Source organism: Lissotriton vulgaris, chromosome 6, assembly GCF_964263255.1.
Source record: "Lissotriton vulgaris chromosome 6, aLisVul1.2, whole genome shotgun sequence".
Classification (NCBI taxonomy): domain Eukaryota; kingdom Metazoa; phylum Chordata; class Amphibia; order Caudata; family Salamandridae; genus Lissotriton; species Lissotriton vulgaris.
The window spans coordinates 1,522,400,204-1,522,417,579 of NC_141694.1; positions in this window are offsets into that span (position 1 = coordinate 1,522,400,204).

A 17,376-nucleotide genomic window follows, 5' to 3' on the forward strand; every position below is an offset into this window, starting at 1 on the left:
TGCGCACTCCTTGCGACACCAATGATGCGTCATATTTAATGTATGACGCATCATGTCGCAAGGACTTACAGATACGTCAGTATTTCTGACGCATCTGTAAGAGCAAAAGTGACGCATTGCTGGAGTGTGTCACAAAAGTGACGCAACTCCAGCAATGTGTCCTTTCACATGGGGAAAGCCCCATGTGAAAGGGCTTGCGTCAGTCTTACGCCTGCTGTGAGGCAGGCGCAAGATTTTGACGCAACCGCATCCTAAAAGTGACGCAGTGAAATCTCATAGATTTCACTGCGTCACTATTACGAGGCTTTTTTGCGGGGGAACGCCCCCTTTGCATACATTATACCTGACGCAGGCATAATGTGGCGCAGGGGTTTAAAAAGTGATGCATCTACCTAGATGCGTCACTTTTTAAATATGGCGCAACAAGGCGCATGTTTTACGCCGCCGATGCGTCACAAAAAGTGACGCTTCCGCAGCGCAAAACTGACGCAAGGCCTCATAAATGAGGCCCCTGAGGCTTAGTAAACCAGGCATGGGGTCCTGGATTTCCTCTGGAGTACTCATTTCATGCTTACATTTAATATATGTGAATTGTGGAAAACTTCTGAAATCTAGGTACATTTTATGAGCACAAACACGACTGTCTTGATTTGAGCGTTTCGTATGACTTTACTTCATTGAAATCCAATTATCTTGCATATTCGGATGTCACATTTGAATGAAAAAAGATGAAGTAGGCAAAATTCAGGGGCATATTACCAACAACTAGCGATATTTATCGCTAAATGGGCTTAGCGAGTTTATTTTTATTGCCAAGCATCGCTGGATATTATCGCAAAGATGACGTGCTATTAGCAACGTTTATCTCTAAAGAGATAAAATATTGGGCGATAGCGGCGAAATGCGTGAATATCGCTGAGAATACAGCGATATTCACGCATTAACGCCAATAGGGTCTCAGCCATAATATCCACCTCCCATTGGATATAATGGCTAAGAACTGGTCTGAGCAGGCGTTAGCTTTTGGAGATATTCGCGCTTAGCCTGAATATTTCCATCGCTACGCCTGCGTTGATAATAGGCGATAGCGATGTTAGCAACTGTTTTTAGTCACTAACAGGTTGGGTACGCCCACTTTGCATGTCATTAGCGATAAATATCACTGACATGCAAAGCGGGCCCCAAACCGCTCGCTATCGCCTACAAGCTGTTGCTAACTGCTGTTAGCGACAGCTTGCTAATAGGGCAATAGAATTATCGCCGCTTAGCGGCCAAAGCGGCGATAATCTCTTATCGCCCTCCTTGATAATATGCCCCTCAGTTTCTATTTAGGCATAGACCTTTATGGCTGAGATACCCGCCACCCCCTCTCAACACAATCCCCAAAGGAGGGAAACCGGAAACAGTTCTTGAAGTTTTTGGAAGTGGGAGGGAGTGACCCTCCCCGGCCGTATTTATTAAAACAAAAAATTATAACATTAAACAGTTTCATATTAATGTACAATTTCATTACCACATTGCGATGTTTGGCTAACCTTAACAGATTCTCTAATACAGAGGTTCTCCTAGCCGAACTAACAACCTACAAAACTTTTTCTTGAAATATTGAAATTGTACATCCTAACGTTTAAGGGCCAACGGCAAGGTCGTAACCGGTGTCAAGATCCCTAACCAGAAATACCCCCCCCCACTTGGGAGGGGCGACAGCACTGAGGCGTACCTCAAGTGCAACTACCAATTTCCCTTGACTTGACGGGGGCCCCAATAAACTCGACGCCACTTAAAGGTCGTTCGAGGACTCGTGTGAGTATCTAGAAGGTAGCGTAGACCTCCCCCCAAACCCCACACAACTTACCACATCTGCCGTCGCAGACGTCACTGGCCCCGGGAAATTCCCCAGGAGGGGGCTGTAACCCCTCCTACACAGGAAGGGGCCTTGGCCGCCTTTCCTTTCCTTCCGGCGGCCTCTCCTTAGACAGGACCGCCTCCCCGTTGAGGGGCCAAAGGCCACCTCTCCCGAGCGCTCCCATCCGTGTTGGGTGACGCCCACTCATAGGGATCTTCCAATTACTGCTCACCGATCATGACCTTACCGCCCGACCAAAATAAATACGACAATGCTAACTAAACCAACAATACATTGGCCACTATGACCCAAATAAGCATGCTTATAAATGGACACTAAAAACCGAATATCTTTAATCACAAAACATACATAAAATCGACCAACTTTATTACACACTCAATATCAACACGATAATACCACAACCTGTAAACGAAATAGAATTATCGATCCATTTTATTACAAACAACTGGCTGTCTTCAGGGGCTGGTGGGTGGGTCAAAATTGGCTCTTCGTTCCGTCTCGAGCTCACGTGCAGCGAGGAGGTGCAGCTTCAGAGCACAGGAACAAGAGGATGTCTTCTGGTCTTGCGTCCCTTTTTATCCGTCTTCAGGGCGGGCGTAAACCCGCCCCTGCCTGCCCCGAGGGCGTGGCCAGCCGCGTCAGTGTCTAGGCCAGCCCACTCTAGGGCGGGAAAGGGCGCGCCCCGGCTACGCCGCTTCGGGCATACCAGCCGAGACGCGCCTCCCGCCCAAAATGGCTTCCCGGGGGGATCGAGGTACTCTGCCATACGTTCGGGGGGACCGAGTGGTCGCCCCTTTCCATATGGCTGAGATACCCGCCACCCCCTCTCAACACAATCCCCAAAGGAGGGAAACCGGAAACAGTTCTTGAAGTTTTTGGAAGAGGGAGGGAGTGACCCTCCCCGGCCGTATTTATTAAAACAAAAAATTATAACATTAAACAGTTTCATATTAATGTACAATTTCATTACCACATTGCGATGTTTGGCTAACCTTAACAGATTCTCTAATACAGAGGTTCTCCTAGCCGAACTAACAACCTACAAAACATTTTCTTGAAATATTGAAATTGTACATCCTAACGTTTAAGGGCCAACGGCAAGGTCGTAACCGGTGTCAAGATCCCTAACCAGAAATACTCCCCCCCACTTGGGAGGGGCGACAGCACTGAGGCGTACCTCAAGTGCAACTACCAATTTCCCTTGACTTGACGGGGGCCCCAATAAACTCGACGCCACTTAAAGGTCGTTCGAGGACTCGTGTGAGTATCTAGAAGGTAGCGTAGACCTCCCCCCAAACCCCACACAACTTACCACATCTGCCGTCGCAGACGTCACTGGCCCCGGGAAATTCCCCAGGAGGGGGCTGTAACCCCTCCTACACAGGAAGGGGCCTTGACCGCCTTTCCTTTCCTTCCGGCGGCCTCTCCTTAGACAGGACCGCCTCCCCGTTGAGGGGCCAAAGGCCACCTCTCCCGAGCGCTCCCATCCGTGTTGGGTGACGCCCACTCATAGGGATCTTCCAATTACTGCTCACCGATCATGACCTTACCGCCACAGGCCGGATAGTTGACCGGCTATCCGGACCCCCCAAAAAGCTCCTACCTAAAGGTCATGCTTTAACGTTTTCAACCATGCTAAGAAGTCTCCTATGAGTAACTCATTCCCCACCCGAGACAAATGCACACCATCCCCCGAATACATACTGTCATCATTAATACAGCCATGCGGAATAGCATGCAATGTCCCGGAACGGAACAACCTACTCACTTTGTTATTAAGCTTTCTAACAGACTGATTCAAAGCAGGAATAGAAATAGCCCCCCGCCACACCTTTCGTGGGATCATATGGGACCACGCAATTGTGCACCCCGGAACTCTCCTCGCCAACCAACTTACAGTGGAAAGCATTGCCTCCAGGAGAAGTCGTCTACCGGTGGTGACCAAATCATTGCCCCCTAAATGCACTATGACTATAGACGGCGGTGACCTCGTCCGCCCTAACAAATCCTCAAAATATGCTTGAAACTGGTCAATACAGAGACCGCCTCTTCCGTAGAAGGACACCCTGTACCCGTATTCCCCAGCTACGTGAATCATGTCACCTGCTTTGAATACGTCCGCGGCACGCCTCACGTATGAGTGGCCCACGACCCACACCTCCTTTTTCACAGCCGGTGATGTCTGACCGCTGGCCCGGTGTTGGGTCGACTGCATAGTCCGCCCCGCCTCGTAGGCTTGCGCAACTGAAAACCAAACAAAAACAAGAGGCGTGAGTACGTCATTACAGCTTTACAACATGTGCAACCGCACATACCTCTTATAACAATTGGAGGACCAACGCCCCACTCGTTTCACTTGTTCAACATTAAGACCCCTGGCTGTAGCTTCCGTAGCAGCCCCTATGCGAAAGGAATGGGTCCCAAACTCGCCCGGGTTCAAGCCCGCAGCGGCAATTGACATCGCAAGCACCCGCTGAAACTGAAATTTCGTCAGTGGGGTGGCGTCCGCGTGTCTCAACAAGGTCCCCCCCCATAATGCCACCCTTCGTGCTAGGTAATCTTCTAAACACTTTACCGGACACATGGAGGACCCGGGAATCCTGCGTATGATTATGCAGTCACCCATCCCGTCTTGATCGGTCTTGGACCTGACAAAGGAGACCGTCATTGCCTCTCCTCTGATCTGAACGTGTTCTTGGCACAAACCCCCTGCCACATCCTGTTTGTTCCTTGCCACAAGTTCGCTTACTCGCATCGCCCCGTGAAATGCCAGCGTAAAAGCGGCTCGGAACAACACCGCCTCAAACTGAGATGAACATGTGGCAGGGAGTGTAGCCAACAACTGGGCCAACCTATCCAAACCTATCGGGCGCCTCTCATCTACTCTGCGACCCTCAAGGCGTTGCCACCCACGCAGCGCTTTCTGTACAACGAAAGACGCTGTCGGGTCCTGGATACTATGAGCCCTGGCAACAAAGGAAATAGCAGCACGATGCCTCTGGGCCGTAGCCACAGATTTCCCAGCCCTATGTAAGGACATCAGAAAATTCACTACCCATTCCTCGTGGCCCCAAAGCCTCTCTCTATCAGTCCCTAAAAAGGCTAAATAGGACCTAAACGCCCCTTCATATGCTTTCCTCGTCCGTGGTGCTAGACTCTCTCCCACGAGGTGACGATGTTCGGGGCACCGAGAGACCAGAGAGCTTCGGGGAAGGGTGCCGGCTCTGGGTCCGCTGAGGGAAGGAAACCCGAGAAAGCCTGCATATGAAAACGAGACAGTGCATCAGCCGCTTGATTCATTACCCCTGGGACATGTTTTGCTCTGAACAGCACATTCAGTTGCATACACATTAAAACAATTTCTTTGAGCAGTCTTAAAATCAGTTTACATCGTGCTGCCTGACTATTGATGCACTCGACCACGGTCATATTGTCCGACCAAAATATCACAGAGTGATCTTTGAACCCTTCTGGCCAGGTTCTCAGGGCCACCAAAATGGGAAAAAGTTCCAGGAAAGCAATATTACTTGTCAGACCATTGTCATGCCACCATGTCGGCCACCTTTGTGCCGACCATTTTGTGCCGAAGATGGCACCAAAACCTATGCTACCTGCTGAATCTGTCCATAGCCCCAGCTCTTCAGAGGATACGGCTGGTTTGTTCCAGATGACTCGACCATTAAAGTCCGCCAGAAATGCTAACCAAATACGCACGTCCTGGCGGACCTCAGCCGATAGTCTCGTGCGATGATGGCCCTCCTTTAGGCCGACCATAGCTTGGGCAATTGAACGAGAAAAGGGGCGGGCCATCGGTATAACTCTCAGGGCAAAATTCAACTGTCCCACCAACTGCTGTAATTGATGCAGCGTAACTTTAGATCCATTTAGACACACTTGCAGGGCTGCCCTGAACTTCCACACTTTGTCAGTTGGCAAACGAAAACAACCTTCTCTGGAGTCTAACTCGATCCCCAGAAACTCGAAGCAAGTCGCAGGACCCACCGTCTTACCTGGTGCCAATGGCACACCAAACTGCTTCATTAATACACAAAATTCGGCCAAGGCCCGGCCACATTCGAGATCCCCGGCTGCCCCAAGTAACAGAAAATCATCAAGGTAATGCATTACATGTTGGAAACCCGTCTTCTTTGTGAAGACCCATTGTAGAAAACTACTGAATTTCTCGAAATAGGCACAAGATATAGAGCACCCCATCGGCATACACTTATCCATGTAATAATAACCCTGAAACATAAAACCTAGGAGACGCTGATCGTCCGGGTGTACCGGGAGCAACCGGAACGCCGACTCGATATCTGACTTCGCCATCAGCGCCCCGGGCCCCAGGCGATTCAAAATGGCTACGGCCTCATCGAAGGATGCGTACCGCACCGAACACACTTCTGGGTCTATTGCATCGTTTACAGAAAGACCACGTGGAGCTGATAAATTATGAATCAGTCGAAACTCACCCGGGTCCTTCTTGGGGACCACCCCTAAAGGAGAACAAACAAAATTCTGTACCGGGGGTACACTAAATGGGCCGGCGACCCGACCTCGAGTAACCTCTTTCCGGATCTTTTCCTGAACCACGGTCGTATGCTGCAGGACGGAAAGTTGATTTTTACACTTCTCCACGCCCTGAAAGTCCCCTACCGGGATGCGGAAACCATACGAAAATCCGTTCCGCAGCACCCCAGCAGAAGTACGATCCGGGTATTCACTGAGCCAGGGAATCATCGCCAAGGTATCAATCGGGGTAGGTAAAGGCGCCCCTCGGACTACGTTAGACCTGTTTGGCGCCTCCTCTCCCCCCGTTATCACCCGTTTTGGCTCTGCACGTGGACTCAGGATGGGACGACCCGCACCCACTACATTCATGTTTAAATTTACACGATCCCTGGGGCCTGGTACATTTACCTTTGTTGAAATTGAAGCAGAACCCCCTTTTTCCTGTATTGCCGGCAGGTCTCGAGTAATCGTCGGTACTCGTACCTGACCGAAAGGGCGTCCCCCCATAATGGCGGGAGGATTCGCCAACATTACTTCCTACCAATGGCATTTTCAACATACCTGTCTCCTTCATTTTATCCCATGTCAAAGAATCATAACAATCCCAGGTTAAGCTTTTATTATGCTCTTTTGCCTTTCTAAAAAGATTATCGTAGCAGAACCAATGGTTACCCTGGTGTGATGTCGAGTACCCCATGATTCTTGACTGATAGGTCGGCAACTCGGAAAGCAACTCGGGCCTACGTTCCCCCAAGATTGACGTAAAAATTCCCCATGCATTGCCCCAATTGCCGATAGTCTCATTTACTTTAAAGGCGGCCATTTTTGCGCGCCAAACACTCGGATGCATAAGATCTTTCTGACCCTTAACATGCTCCACCTCGTAATGATCAACAAGCAACGAGAAGATGTTCACGTATTCCCCCGCCCAAATCTTCTCCTTAATTGCCAAAGGCACATGTTGACCCAACCTTTCTCTACGAGAGGGTGCTGACTCATCCCTCGCAATCGGCAATGGCCGCTTACCTGCACCGGACGCTGCATCTGCGGTCGCAATCGTCCCTTGTGGCTTGTCAACTACTACAGCCGGCGCGGACGCCTTGGCTGCATCCCTTTTCCCGCGCAATTGCTTCATCAGCGCCTGGGCCTCGGCAGCCGTGGCGCCCTCACTACTGTCGCCCAACCACGCTGCAAGTTGTGCTGCCAGCTCGGGCGGCATATCCTCTTTGGACACCGGGGTGACCACCACAGGAATCGGATTCCCCTCCACTGGTACTGGGGTTGGCGCTTCGAGCGGGGTACAGGGAACCGGGGCGTCTCCCCCAGCTGGTCCCCTCCTTGGCCTCTTGGCTCTTCCTCCCGGGGCTGCTCCAGCCGACGGACGCTCCGGCCCCCCTTCCCCGTCTCTCTCCGCTACCCGCTTCTTCAGCTCAGTCATCTCCTTCATGAGGACCCGAACCATCTGTTCGGTCGTCATTCTCTTCCCGCCTTTCTTGGGCATTTCTCCGACAGGGTATCTGTAAGACAAAAAGAAAGATTACAACGCTCAAAATTGGCTCTTCGTTCCGTCTCGAGCTCACGTGCAGCGAGGAGGTGCAGCTTCAGAGCACAGGAACAAGAGGATGTCTTCTGGTCTTGCGTCCCTTTTTATCCGTCTTCAGGGCGGGCGTAAACCCGCCCCTGCCTGCCCCGAGGGCGTGGCCAGCCGCGTCAGTGTCTAGGCCAGCCCACTCTAGGGCGGGAAAGGGCGCGCCCCGGCTACGCCGCTTCGGGCATACCAGCCGAGACGCGCCTCCCGCCCAAAATGGCTTCCCGGGGGGATCGAGGTACTCTGCCATACGTTCGGGGGGACCGAGTGGTCGCCCCTTTCCATTATGTCTCTTTCATGCAAGGAAGCTCTGTGTGAAAAGTTGCTGCATTGTGCAAATTATGAAAAATAGCACAATATCTGATTGAGGAAGAGTTGTTTGCTCCTGGGCTGTGCTCAAGCTAAAAATTGCTGTTTCATACAACGCTCACATTTCTAGACCTTTGGAAGTAGGCCTGAAGGTGCTCTGCCCTGCCCAACTGTGGTCCCAGCAGAACCGATGCAGTGCGACGCATTGCAACGCAGTGACATATCTGGACTGCCACTGTACGACAAATCCCAGAAGCAGGGACACTCAGACCCTCCGAATGGCCGCTGTGCAATGCATACTCAAGGTACGACTTCAAATTGCAGACTCCCAAACCACCACTATGCGATGCATCCTCTACACAGGACCTTCTTTCACAGCCCCTAAGAACTGCTGCTGAAACTCGCAGTGCTGCACAAATAGGTTTTACGGTACTTTGTTCAGCAGGCGTAAACTTGTGACTATGTCATTGCATGGCCATATAACAGTTGGCGCTTTGTGCCTTAAGCACTAGTTCTACTTAAATATTTTAAATTGCACATCTTCAGTTCTACTGAATCGATTTTTGTCATTTTGGTGTCAAATAAGGTATTACATTTTAATCTTTTTTTAAATTGGTGTGGATTTCTTCTTGTGGTGTGTTTTCACTTTATTAATATTTGAAGGGCAAATAAATGCTTTACACATTGCCTCTGAATTAAGCCTGACTGCTTTTGTCCCAAGCTACAAGAGGGTTAATTGGGGTTTGCTTCTGTTTCACCCTGACTAGAATTGTGCTCGCTTCTTGAGTAGGTTTTTACCCCCCAACCAGTAACCCAACTTCCCACACAAAGCAAGACAGTATCCTTGACGCAGAGCTCTTTAAGACATTACATCAACATTTGGTAGTCAATTGGGTCAAAAAATGCTGCCAAAGCAAGCAAAATCAAAGTGGCCAGTTGACCTTTATTGGTAGAGCAGTGTAGCTCACCCAGGGCTGCAATTATATTATACTCTTTGCTAAAACCACACTGAAAACTGGATCATATTAAATAAAGGTAACTGCTGCCACCCACATAACCATTTACTTGATTAAAAACTCCTTTCTCCTATGACAGCCAAGTAGGAGAGATGTGAGGCTGGACAGGAATTGGAGGGACTAAGTATAGTTCAGCCAGAGAACTGTTATAGACTCTGCCTCTAACAGAAACTCATACAAAACTAAGCTTAAATCAAATAACAGCACAGTTAGAAAGGCAAAAAAAGTAATGAAAGTAATAAAAAGTCTGACATTTATGCGAAAAACATCATTTTATACAGGGGTTTATGCAGAAATATCACTCGCTTTCAGTGGTGAAGGTTAAACAAGCAATGTACTATTTTAGTAGACCAGTGAACAGTCTCGTACATAAGATACATGCAATAGGAAAGATTTAGAAACACATACCACTACTGCATCTTAATGAATAATGTGTGTGCAACAAATTAAGGAAATTACTTGGCCTATGCATAATACAGAAAAACAATTGACACTTAGGCTAATGAATGATCCATAAGAAAGGCTCACACAAAAGACCTTGAAAGTTACAAAGATAGGAACATCCTGGACATGTCTTACTTGAGAGGGACACCAATTAATAGAAATTATAAATACAGCGACCATGGGTTAGGCTTCTATTTCATGGATTTTTTAAATCTAAAAGTACACAGAACAACACACGTTCACTTAAAGTAAAAGTGGACATTTTTCTCTGCAAATATGGCTACGGTTTAGCCATGCTAGCTAAAGTTTACCCGAATTAGTCATACTTTTTCAAATTAATAAAAACACTCTTACAATTGTGCATAGTCAACTTTATTTCACAGAGAAAAGCAGATCACAGTACTTAATAATTCTGAGTGAAGTAAACAAAAATATATACAATTCGTATGATCTGATTAGAGATGGAGAGCCACTGGTAGCCTATGGTCCAGTGTACAGAATAAGGTCACCCTCCTCATATAACAGCTACAGCAAATATAATCTGGCTATGGACCATAAAATGAAGTTGATGGTCCAAAAGAAATCTGACACTTAGGGAAACAGCAATGGGTATTTGGTCTAACTGCACCAGAGGACTATGAAAAGAAGTCAGCGATCCAAACTTAGGGGCCGATTATGATGGCGGACGGACCGGAATACTTAAATAAATGTGAACTGGATTATAGCAAGGATCAAGAAAGGAGATACAAATATCTTAATCCATACCCAAGGATTTTAATTTATTATTAGGTACCCTTGATTTGGTTAAAGTAATGTCAATAACGGCTTTTAGATGTATAGTCGCTCATTCACCCATGTGATCATGCCAAGATATTACGGCCATTTTTGAAAGCCCATTAGGATCTCCGGCCTTCAACAGGGCTTTTATATAATCCCTGCCTGGCAGCACACTCATACCATGCAATTCGTTTTATTTTTTTGAAAATTCCTTTATTGAGTTTTCATTAATCAACAATAGCAGAAAAAATACAGAGTGCATCACCAGTTGCACCGATAGTTCATTGTAATAAAAGTAATAAACACCTCATCCTTTTCCATGCCACCCACACACATTCTTTAAGTACAAAGTAACAAGAGAATAAAAACACTATATCTCAGATCTGTGGTAAATATCCTCCATGCTTTCTGGCATCATTACAAAAGTTTGAGTTGGACCCTATTTTGTACATTATTGGACACATCCGCTATTGGTATGTCCTTACAATTTCGCAAATAATAAACAAACAGGATATATGCAATGATACAGATGTTGAGGCACCAGGAATGATAGTCGGATCAGTGTATCAATTAAGTTCCCAAGGTGCTGATCCCATTTCTTGCCCGGTATCTTGTGGATAGGTTACCAGATGATTATGTAACGGATCCCATATGTCCCAGGGTCGAGATAGAGGGGGGTAACATTTCAGCATATAGGGACAGTTGATTATTATAATAAATGAGGTTGGATAACTATTCCTTTTAGAGCTCTCTTCCACCCCACAGACAGGCAACTCTACACTACACCAGGAGAAGAACTAGTGCCACATACCTCTTGAAATCCGCTTCAAATTCCCACTTATGCCTCAAAATAGGCCACACTCTAAATATCATTCTCTCATGGCTACCATGTCAATGAGTGATGTGGAAACCTCTCCACAGTAAGCCTGTATGGGTCCACATGTCCATGCAAGATGAGGAAAATCCATGCCAGTTACTTCACATTGGCCGCACCTGTCATCGGTCAGGAGCCAATAGTGGTGTAGCCTGAAGGGGGTGTAGTACATTCTGTGGAGAAATTTCTAGTATATAATGTGGAGTCTGCTGCTAGAGGCAATTTTGCATGTTTGTACACAAACGTTTCGCCATTGTTCGTCAGTATGGGTGTTGCTTTTATCCGCCTTCCACTGGGCCCATGCCCATCCCTTAGTAAATGAGGCCTTAATTTGCGCTATACGATATAAGAGGGAAACGAGGCGTCGGGAGCTTTCAGCCTGAAGTACTAAATTGAGGGTATATAATCTAGGAGGTTATTGCGGGAAGTCCTGGGTGGCAGCTTTCACATTGTATCTGAGCCGAATGTACGGAAATATATCTATTTGGGATGGTACCTCTCCATTAAAAAATGCAGTACAGGATATAAAGGTGCCCCCTTGATAAAGGTTACCCAAAAGTGCAGCTCCTCTTCTCAGGAGTATATTTCTGCAGGCATTCTCATGTGTGACGGGTAGTAGTGGGTGTTAAGGTATTGGAACCAGTGGGGAGTATAGAAGTGTTTTATTTCAGGGTGGTCTACGCCATGCCTTGGAAGTACATGCAACCATGGAGTCTGCTAATGTGGCTTAAGCTGATAAAGACCCCAAGTATGAGGCTGGTGACACAGGGGCCTTACATCCCTCCTCTTTATTATTATTATTATTATTATTAAAAAGGATTTGGTACCGCGCACATACACCAATTGGTTTCTTGGCGCTCGAGACCGGGTGGGAGGAGAACATTCAGGGGCAGGGCCGCTAGCCATGCGCCAGACGGAACAGATGAGTTTTTAGAGAATTTCGAAAGCAACGATAATCGGTAGACAGACGAATGGCAAGAGGGAGGGAATTCCAGGTAGCCGGAGCAAGGAAGGAGAAGCAAGCTCCTCCATGTTTCTTGCGGTTAAACCTAGGGGTGATCAGAAGGTTATGAGCCGAGGATCTGAGGTGACGGGAAGGGACATAGGCAAGTAAACAGGAAGAAATAAAGGCAGGAGCGCATGAAAACAGGGATTTGAAAATAGTGCAGGCCATTTTAAAAACACACCGCTGTGCAACTGGGAGCCTCTATTGCCAAGTGCGGAAGGTATGGAGTGGGTTTGTACCAATGAATGACATAGTGCGCTTGAGCGCATAGATAATACAGGTCCATACTTGGTGCCTCAAACTCAACCTTAGAGAATAGCAGTGGGAGGGTGTCCCATTGAATATAGGGTTGTTTGCCTGCCCATGATAGTCGTATCATCTGAGTATTATGTGCTTGGAAAAATGAACGCTCAAGTGGAAGAGTTGTGTGGAGGAATAGATTTAAGAATTTGGGCAGAATAACCATTTTCATTAGTGCAATATGATCCCCTGGGGACAGGGGTAGTGAAATCCAGTGAGTAATACTATCAGTGATTTTGAAAAGCGTAGTGCCATAGTTTGCTCAAATGATTTTGTCTAGGTCTTTTGATATTACAACCCCAGATATTTAAGTTCAGAATGGCACCACTGCAAGGAGTAGTCTGGGATGAAGGTTTGCACAGCTGATGAAAGAGGGAAGAGGTGGGACTTTTGCCAGTTAATCTGCACTCCAGATAACCCCACAAACTGGACAATTCTGCAGAGAACTCCATTAAGGCTGACTTGTGTATTCTTCAAGTAAAGGTTAATGTCGACCTCATATAGTGAGGCTGGAATATGCCTGGATGGATAGCAGAGTGCATAGTCTTGATGACATTAGCAGAGCTTGGCTGTCAGTGGCTCTATCGCAAGGGCAAAAAGTAGTGGCGATAGGGGCAGCCCTGCTGTGTGCCTCCAGTGATATGCAAATGGGTGGGACTCTTGCTACCGGCTGTGAGTATAGAAGAGCAATCCAGGGCAGAAATGGGTGAGGGAGCTCCATCCGGCAGAGGACAGTCAATAAGAAGTCTGATTCCAGGGAATGAGAGACTTTGGTGGTGTCTAGGAAGGCTGCCCCCGTGGCCAGGTCTGGGTCTATGTCATGCATCAGAGCTAATAGTGTCCATAGATTATGGGGCGTGGACCACCTGGGTATGAATCCTGACTGGTCTGGCCTTACTGGAAAAGGCATAAGGAGGACGAGCTGGTTAGCAATTATTTTAGCTAAATTTTTAACATCGAAATTAATTAAAGACAGCCTATAAGATTTGTGCATATCAACAGGCTTAGCTGGCTTAAGCAGAGCAATAAATATATATTTGTGCATAGATGGAGAGAGTAGGCCATATGTCTTTGCCTTTTGATATACAGATTTTAGTATTGTATTAATAGGCCAACGTATTTCTTATTCAAGTCTGCTGGCAGGCCATCAGTCCCTGAGGCCTTGCCTGAATGCAATTGCATGATCACCTCTTGAATCGCGCCTGTGATATCTTCCGCAAGGAAATTTCGCTGAGTGTCACTCAACCAACCCAAAGCTACATCATCCAGGTAGGAGTCTGCATCCGTGAGCTCTGTTCTATGAGACAAATAGAGGAAACCATAAAATTGGGAGAATGCATGAAGGATCCCTGGTGTATCCCTATGCAGTATTTTGTCTTCCCCTTGCACCTCTGGAATGTCATTGATGGAAGGTGCTTTTTGGTCATAATGGCAAGGGTGTGTCCTGAGCAGTCACCTTCCACAGTCACTGGAGCCTTGGCATATTTGCCTCAATAGAGGCATTACCTCTCAACAGTTTCTTGAAACTTGTAGAGGGTTGTTCGAATTTGCATGGATATATTTGGATTATCTGAGTCACCCAGTTCAGCCTCAAGTTGCTTAAGCTCACCCTCCATTTGCGCAGATGGTTTCACAGCAAACCCAACTTCCCCACTTTAAGCAATGCAATTCCCACGTATTGTGACTTTGAATGCCTCCCATACAGTGCCTATATTAGGCACTGAATCAGTATTTCTCAAGATGAAATCCCCAATCTCCTGTTGTAGCTCCTCTCAAATGGGAGTATCTAGAAAGACAGTGGGGGGGGGAAGGTCCCATGTCATATTCAGTGGAGCTTGTTTGGGGAGGTGCAACACCATTTGAACAGGTTAGTGATCCGAAATAAGTTCACAGAAGATGTGAAAGTTTGTGGATCCATGATTCCACTTCTCTGGAGACGAACCATTGGTATTAGTGCGACTAACTATTAAGCACCCCTAAATAGAACTTGTGTTCTTCCATGATGTCTTTTATATGTCTAGCGGCAGCAACATGTGAAGTGGATGGTTATGAAATCAAGCTATATCCGTATTTTGGGCAACATAAAAATTCCCCACCTACAGGATGGTTGGGCCTAGATCTGCAATTTGTCCCCAAGCACAGTTGAAAATGTTTACATCATCAGTGTTGGGACTATTGCAATTTACTAGTAGAATAGCAGATAAGTTTAGTTTACCCCACCTAATTGAGTATCAGCCTTGATTATCGATCAGTGAGCCTTGTGGATTACAGAGTACCCCTCTGCGAATGGGTGTAACAGGACCTCTTACTAATGAGGAACATGTGGAGAATTGCCTGTGTGATGCCCATTGGGCAACGAATGGAAGCTTCTATCAAGTGAGTTTCTTGTAGTAGGGCTATGTGAATACCATGTCTGTCCAAACCTGCTAAGAAGTGTCTGCGCTTTCACTGATTGCCTAGGCCTCTGACATTATATGTGAGGCATTTATATGTTGGATGTGAGGAAGTTATCTGTGTGTCAGTTCTATATATCATGTTAAGGGAGGTTCCTATGAGCTGGATCATCATATCAATTTGAGAGATAGGAAAGAGCAGGACAAGAACAGTGCATAATCAGCATGTTGCATCGGTGAGCACAATAGAACATATGAAACAATCCCATTGCCTCCCACCCAAACTTGCAGCCCGAACACACCGGGGATATATGTATTTTCCAACAAATGTTTGAAGAGCCGCATATGCGGCTGAGATCATATAAGCGCTTTGGTGGAAAAGTTACCAATACACCATGTACTGGAAATAAATAAAGATATAGAGTGAAAGTATTTAGTGAAAAGAGAAGTTATAAAAGAGAAGGAGCAACAGGGGATAAACCACCAAGAGTACTTTGAATGAGCTTAGGTTGGTAAGAGAAGAAACAAAGAAAAATTATACAAAATCAGTATCAACTGTCTCAAGGCCATCCAGAGGGCCAGATGGGGACCTCTCCATGTGTACAAAGGTGTCCAGGGGGGGTCCAATTTCTTCTCATCTAGATCAGTGTGCATAGGTACGAAAAGAACTGAAGCAAGAGCTGAGACATTAGTGTACTTCTTAGGAGCTGATATAACCTTGGATAATGGTGACTGCCTTCCTCTGCCAAGTACATTGATATAATTGTAAGACTGTCTGCTTCAGCCCACGTGTGAAGTGAGCAAGGAGGGCCAAGATGATGTAGCAAGTGACTTCATCAAGGAGGTGCAGGTAGAGTGTTTGCGTAGAAAGTCAGGGACTGGATGATGACTGGTGAAGAAATGGTCCTTGCCTTGAAATGAAACATGAGGGCATACCAGATAGAGCATTGCATAGTTTTTTTCTGACATGTATGAACTTACTCGTTGCTTATTGGACCACAATGCTGAAGATAGGATATATGATCATCTCATTGCCCTCAAATTGCAAGGTGCGCTTCTCTCTTGTTAAGCGTAGGGCAGTGTCCTGGTCTTTATAATTGAGGAGGAGAGCAATAATCGGTCTTGCAGGGGCTCCAGGTGGTGGACGAGCCAGTAGTGCATGGTGGGTGCGCTTGACCATGAGTAGTTTAGAGGAGGAGTCTACGCTAAATAGGGCAGTAAGGAGGAGCACAACATATTCCCCCATTTTGCCTGTGTTAGTGGATTCTGGCCCCCCAAAATGCATAGCTTGCTGCGGCTAAACCTTGCTTCTAGTTTTTGCTGCAATGAGCTTCAGGACTTTTTCCATGCTGAGTAGTTGATTTTCACATCACAAGCTGTAACTGTGTCTTCTACTGTCGAGAGGTGCTGTTCAGCTTCCTGGAGGCGCCTGTTGAGTTTCTCTAGCTTGTGTGTTATAGAGTCCATTCTACTGCACATAGTGTCCATTTTTGCTTTAATGGATGTTAAGCTTTGTTGCATTGCCATCAGTGATGTTTTCATGTCAATTGTATCTGCAGCAATCTCTGTTTGAGGATCATTGGCAACTGATTGGTCCACTCAACCATTAGGTATGTGTGTGGAGCGGCGAAGGTGGAATTGTAACTTGGTCTAAAGTCCATTTGATTAGCCCATCTTGTCGAATTACCCGATTGCAGTCATATAGTGTATGGTACCAGTAGTCGACCATGGGAGCTCTCGCATATCTTGCTGTAGCAAGGCGTATCTAGACTGTCAAGGATTAGATCAGCACAAGTCCGTAACAGCCCTCAAGCCAAACTGGCGTATGAAACTTCTCCCATGTCGGCCTTAGGTTTCTGTGTCAGAGAGCAGTGACAGCACTGAATATGGTTGTCTCCTCTGAAGCCACAACAGGAATCAATGGTTCTGTATCAGCAATGGATAGTATGTTTGTGGCGTCTTGGTGCCCCAGTCTCACCTCATCTACACCAATTCACACCAGGGGTTACAAGCACACTTCATTGGTGTGCAGTGTCAACTCAACTAGCAGATTAGACACTTCTATCACCCAGCGTATCAGATTCACAATAGCCATTGGGGTGGGTGATAGTTCTACGGGCCCAGTCCACAAGATAGAGAACAGCAGGATATTCTATTTAGTGGTAGTACAGCCGAATAAAGGGAGGTAATGATGAGTATATCTTATGCAATATGTTCAATGGCCGTAGCAAGTCTCTTCAGGCCCACGTTCATGCACATGTGGCAGATGTAAATGAATTTGCAGTATGTG